Source organism: Alexandromys fortis, unplaced genomic scaffold, assembly GCF_014885135.2.
Source record: "Alexandromys fortis isolate MF-2015 unplaced genomic scaffold, M_Fortis_MF-2015_v1.1 scaffold_1, whole genome shotgun sequence".
Lineage (NCBI taxonomy): Eukaryota > Metazoa > Chordata > Mammalia > Rodentia > Cricetidae > Alexandromys > Alexandromys fortis.
Window position 1 is genome coordinate 4,047,616 of NW_026067927.1, and position 6,525 is coordinate 4,054,140.

The following is a 6,525-nucleotide window of genomic DNA, read 5'->3' on the forward strand; positions in this document are numbered from 1 at the left end:
ACAGGGGGTTAAGACCTACCCGTTACTGCAAATGGGGTTCCTAGAAAGCTGCCCATTTCTCTTTGGGAAAGGGAAGCTGTCATACACGATCAGGACTGGAGCACAGTTCATTGCTAGGCTAACATTCTTTGAAATCTCTCTGTGAAGAGAAACCTCTGTGCTGTGTAGGCCGCCAGCCATCACAGCAAGCGTTCATTGTGCTGGGACGTGTGACTCTCAGCTGTCAAGAGTCTTCAGTCAGACTCCAGCGTGAGGAGCTCCTTTCCCTCCTATGTCTCCTTAATTCCCTCTCTTTCTCCGGCCTCCTTGAGAAGCAAAAGCAGCAGAAATAATAGAGCCAGATCTGGTGGGTTACTTCAGTAATCCCAGCCCTCAGGAGGCAGCAGTGGAATCATCATAAGTTCAAGGTTAGCTTAGGATAGACTTTACCTCAAAAAACAAAGAAAATAATAATAGAGGTGTGGGCCAGGGCTAATCTTCATTGTCTACTTGGCTGCATCCGAAATCAGCTAAAATCAACCTGTAAAGGATTTTTCTAGGTCATATTAGTTGAAGCAGGAAGACCTACCCTAAGTGAGTGTCACCTTCTGGTCCCAGATGAAAGGGCAGCGAAGAAAGCCTTTTTGTCTGCTTGTCCCCCCTCTCCCTGGCAAACCCATCTCCTGTCGCTGTGGGGTTCTTTAGTCGACACTAGCACCAGCTTCTTTGGGAATCCAGTGTGGACTGAAGACCATCAGCTCTCCAGGAACCTTCACCGTCAGATTGGGGCTGCTGAAACATTCAGCAATTTCCGTATTCTCAGCCTCTCTAATGTGAGGCAGCCATTGTTAGGCTGCCTGTATCGGCTCCTTCCTGTAAGCCACTCTAACAATCCCACGTATGTTCATTTATCGGTTCTCTTCCTTTCGAGAACCCTGACTAATACGAGAGGGAAAGGAGCAATGGTGAGCGCCCCAGCCCTGCCCTGCTGTGGCCTGCAGAGTACCCCTTACCTCCCAGGGCTTTCTCTCTACCTAGATTTCTGTCCCCCTCATTTCCCATTCCCAGCAGGCCAGTATAGATGCCTAGACTGTAGGCTGCCAGCCCCTTCCTGCCCAACTGGAACATTCTTGTCGCCTGACTTCTGGCTAGTAAGGGGAAGGAAGGCAAGAAGGCTGCTGTTGAATTCTGGGAAAGGATCCCATGCTTTGGTATGTGTTGAGCCGCAGTCTGTTTCGGACGACAGGCTTGGGGCCTTTGGGTCTTATCGTCACAGGTGTTTCTCACGCATCGGAGCTGATGATAGAGTTGTCTTAGAAACTGGAATCTTGACTCAGCTACTCAGGAGTCGTGTGACACTGGGCATGTGGCCCCACCTCTCAGAGCCTAGGCCTTGCCTCACTTCAAATAGGTATTATAGAGTTCCTGCCTTGTCCTGAGAGGTTTGTGGCAAAAATAGATAGCCGGCCCTGATTCCTATTGACGCCCCCTTCCCTCCTCCACCACCACTTAAAGAACAACTGGCCAAGGGTGCTGTGATGTTGAAATGGAGTCAGAGAGGGACAACAACCTGTCCACTCAACGCCCCTCCACAGGTTGGACTGAAGCCAGGGTGGCTGGCACCTTGTGGGTGCCAGCTCCTCCCAGGACCCTTCCCGAATGCATGGGATACACATGCATGTAATCCCAGCACTCAGGAGTGTGTGGAACCAACAAAAAGGCGGTGGGCAATGCCAAAGGAGATTGTGGGGCGGGGGGATGGCAGGTTTCAGGTCAGCCTGGCTATTGTGGGGATTTAATGAGAACGGGCTCCCTAGTCTCATATATTTGAATGCTTGGTCCTTAGTTAAAGAATTGTCAGAGGGTTAGGAGGTATGGCCTTGTTGGAGAGGGTGTGTCACTAGGAGTAGGCTTTGAGGTTTCAAAAGCCCATGCCAGGCCCAGTGTCTCTTCCCCCAGCCCTCCTGCTTCCTGCAAATCAGGATATAAAGCTTTCCGCTACTGCTTCAGCCCCATGCCTGCCTGCTTCCCACCACGATGATCACACAAGCACGCACTCACCCTCTGAAACTGTAAGCAAGCCCCAATTAAATGTTTTCTCTTATAAGTGTTGCCTTGGTCACAGTGTCTCTTCACAGCAATAGAACACTCACTAAGACTCTGTCTCAGAACTATCTCCATGTCCCCATCCTGGAACTCAAGGCAACCCGGGCTGTGACTTTCCTGGCCAGGCTCAATGGGATGTGGGCCAACCAGGCTACAGCCCCGTTGACTGGCTTCCTGATATAGACAGGGGCCAGGGAGGGTCTGTGTGGCTGGGATCCCGGCTTTCTAGAGTCCCAACAATAGTGACTCCCATTGCCCGGCAGAGCACCCAGGTTGAAGTCAAGTGCGTCCTTGATTGGCAGGCAAGATTCTTCTGTCATTGCCTGGCAACAGTGACTGCTGAGGCGGGAACATCTTCTTAGAAGGACCAGAGTCCCTGAAGTGGGCTGTCTCTGCCTCTGCCTTTGCCTCTGCAGCCCCTGTGGCCAATTCCACTTGCAGACATGGAAAGCAAGACTTCTGCTGTCCCAGGATGGTGGCAGGGTGGTTACCAGAGATGTTAGCTTCAGCCCCGCCCAGTGCCTGACACCTGCCATGAATGAAGGTGACTAAGCCAGAGCTTGGCCTGCCCTGCCTGTTGGTGTCCCGGTGAGCTGCAGGGAGGACCCCTTCCCCAGTTTCTTGTTGTTTTGCTCTGCCTGGCCCTTCATAGTCATAGCCAGCTTCTGAAGTTTGTTACATTCTAACAAAGAGGCAGGAAACAAGTGCATTTGCTTTAGGCTCTCATTAAATAGCTTAACATTCAAAGACATGAAATTCTTCCCAGAGTAAAACATATTCATCCAAAACAATCCAAATTATGATTCGTGCTGATTTTTCTGAGCTTGGGGCCTGGTGTTTCATAGGTGGGGCCATGCTCTCTGTAGCCTTACTTCCCCTAGGTTCAGTTACGGGAGGTGACAAGTAGCTTGCTGTCACCTTGTATCAGAAAAGGCAGATGTGGTGGCCTTGAGGGTAAAGGTGGCAGAGTGGTTACCTGAGATGTTAGCTTCAGCCCGGCCGAGTGCCTGACCCCCGCCGTTGCCATTGCCTTGCTTCTAATCCTGGTGGCGTGAGCTCAAAATCCAGACCAACCACATGGTGGAAGGAGAGAACTGACTCCCACAAATCGTCCTGTGACCTCAAACATGTGCCTCTCTCTGTGAGTTCGAGGCCAACGGTTAACAAACAGGTAAACTGGCTGAGTAAAGCATTAGACTGTAAATCTAAGCACAGAGGACAAAGCCTTTTTTCACCAAGCCTTAAGGTAATAATCACATCGAATTGCAAATTCGAAGGTGTAGAGAAGTGAGTCTACTAAGGTTTCTCCTGCCCCCTTTCTATAGAATGAGTTCTAGGATAGGTTCCAAAACTATGAGGAAACCTGTCTCGAAAAGAAAAAAGAAAGAAAGAAAGAAAGAAAGAAAGAAAGAAAGAAAGAAAGAAAAATGTATTTACTTTATTTGTATGCATCCGAGTGTACACACATGCAGGAACCCATGGAGATCAGAAGAGGATGCTGGCTCCCCAGGAACTGGAATCAACCAGTCCTTGTTTCTTCCCAAGAAACTTGGGAAGAGTTTCTGCATCCACCACGACATCTCCTAGACCATGAATTGTCTACTACACGAAGAGGCCCAGGTTAGCCCAAAGCACACATTTGGTCAAGTAACCTGCCTCCCTAGATCCTGCACTTCCAGGTGTCTTGGTGAAGGTTACCTCTCCTATTGCAGGGCAGAGGTAGCTTGAGGGTGTTTAGCCATTTGCTTCCCAAGAGGAACCTTCGTCTGCAGCCTTTTCCAATTCCCATGGCATAAATAACCACCTTGCATTCTAAGCTCTTGCTCGGACATCCCTGGACAGAACAGGGAGGAGCTGCCTTCACACTGTACCTAAGAGGCATGGGTTAGCATAAAATTACCTCAAGTACACAGAAAGCAGTCAAGTAATTGGGAAGTGACGAACTTGGAGGATTCACTGCTTTTTTTTTTTTAATAGAAGGACTTTGTGGAGTGGTTCGAATGAGAACGACCCCCATTTGAAGGTTTGGTGGTCCCCAGTTGGTGGAACTACTTCCCAGGGTTAGCAGGTGTGGCTCTGTTGGAGGAGGTGTGGCTTCATCGGGGGAGGTGTGTCACTGGGGCTGGGCTTTGCGCTTTCAAAAGCCCATGCCATTCCCAGTTTACTCCCTGCTGCATGCCCGTGTAAACACTCAGCCACTGTTCCAGGGCCATTCCATCCAGCCTGCTGCCCTGCTCCCTGCCATGAGTCATGGATTCTAACCCCCTGGAGCCGTGAGTCCCAATAAACTCTGTTCTAAGATGCCTTGGTCATGGTGTCTCTTCACAGCAATAGAAATGCGACTAAGACACTTCATGGGAGATTTTTATCATTTAGTGATTCTGTGTTTGGCAACTGGCTCACAAAAATTCCTAAAATCTTGGTGATCAGCTCTTGAGCTGATACTTTACCATGCAGCACACTATGGTAGTGGTGGTGGTTGGGAAACTGGACCCAGGGTAATCGCAGGAAACTACATTTCCCAGAAGCCTCCTCTCCCAGGACCTGCCCTCTGTTGTTACCATGGAGACAACTAACAGATAGTAAGACTGTTCTTGGAGGGTAAGGAGGGATCTGGGAACTGGGGATGGAGAAAGGGAAGAGGAGGAACGGGGGCGGCAGGGGTGGATAGCAGAGTACTTCTTGGGGTCTTCCAGCCTGGACCTGTCTGATGAAAGCTGGGGGCGGGGGCTGTTTTGTGGGGAGGAGAAGGTTGCTGCTGGAAAGAGGCTCCAGGAAGGACGCTGTGGGTGTCAGGAGCTGAGAAGGTGGCTGCATGCTGAGTAGAGTTGCAGGTCTGGACCCCATCTGCTCTGAAGACCCAGTCTGTGACCTTGAGCCCCAGCTGGAACTGGCCTGCCCACTGATACCTTCTTTCTGTCATGTTTCTTTCCTTGCAACCCATTCCTCATCCCCTTCTCTTCCATGACTCCCCTGTCTTACATGGGTTTCAGAGCCAGAACTACATCTGTTCTGTGCTAGCTGCAATTGGATGGTTCTCTTAGGCTCTCCAGTTCTCAGTATTCTTGCCTGTAGAGTGGACCGCACAGGACTAACTCCATCAGTGTCACTTCAGGATGAAGGATATCGTTTTTTGTATAGCCCCGGGGATTGTCACACAGGAAGTGTCTAGAGAGCTGGGGATGCCTTAGAAGGCATCACCCCCTCCCTGGTTGTCTCCCCTATGCCCAAGAGGCAGGCAAAGAGCTTTGCTAACCAGATCATACTGCTTGGCTGGATGTCTGTCCCCAGGAACCAGGAGTACTGAATGGGCCTGCTGGACCCGAAGCTTCAGCTGGGATTCAGGCAGACTGAATCTAGCCATAGGCATCCAGCCCTTCCAGAGTCCTAGAGCACAGAATATCCACATTGCAGGAAGGGAAATGGGGGGGGGGGGCTAGAAAAGGGTGGGGTGTGGCCTGTAGCTCCAGCAGGAACTACTAGCTCCTGCAAACGAATAGCAAACACTGCCCCCATCTCTCCCTGTGGCTCAGTCTGGCCAGGCAACCCACGCCTTCCTCTGCAAGAGTCTCCCTTGCAATGCTAGAGATGGAACTCAGAGGCTCATGCACACTGGGCAAGCGCACTACCACTCAGCCACATCCCAGTCTGACTCCTCTCTCCGAGCTGAGAACAAGTCTGCATCCTCTTTCTCTCTCGCCCTTACTACTGTCCTGCTTCCATTGGGTGGGGGCTTCTGTTCTACTGAGAGCAGATCTGAAAGGAGAGTGGAGGAGAGGCCTGAGGTGCAAGGCAGAGGCCAGACAGGTGCAATGGTGTTGGGTAGCAGGGAGCAGACACCAAGCAGAGGCCAAGTTCTACATGAGTTGGAAGTCTGGGAATGGTCTTAGGCTTACGACTTACATCCATGGGAACCTGACTCTCTCACTCTCCCCTGTCCTTAGCAGGCAGCCTTGGTAGGCCAAGTGGCCCTCACCAATGACTTCCCCACCTCCCACTTGGTGTGCTTGTCTCAAGCATAAAGTGGTCATAGAACCAAGGCTGTGTACTTGCTGTCCTCTAATGGCCTCTCTTCCAACATATTACTGGTCACAGAAGACTGGGCCATGTCTTCTCCAAGACCTCATTGCCAGAGAGGCCAGGAAGTGGAATACTTCAAACCTGACACCTTGCCGCCCCAATTCAAACCCGGGACTCTGTGGTGTGGAAAGGGGCAGATCTTTGGGTCGGTGACTATGAATCTTAGTGAGGTCTTCCTCTGTGGCTGCACATAGAGCATCCTGTGTGTCACAGGATGGTAGCTGTCCTCTGGGCTGTCATCACCCTCTACATGCCTTGGCAGAAACTCTGCCTTTTTAAAAGATGGTCTTAAATTTCTTGTGTGTGTCTGGGGATGGGAGTCAGCTTCCATACATGCATGCAGTGCCGATGGAGGCCAGA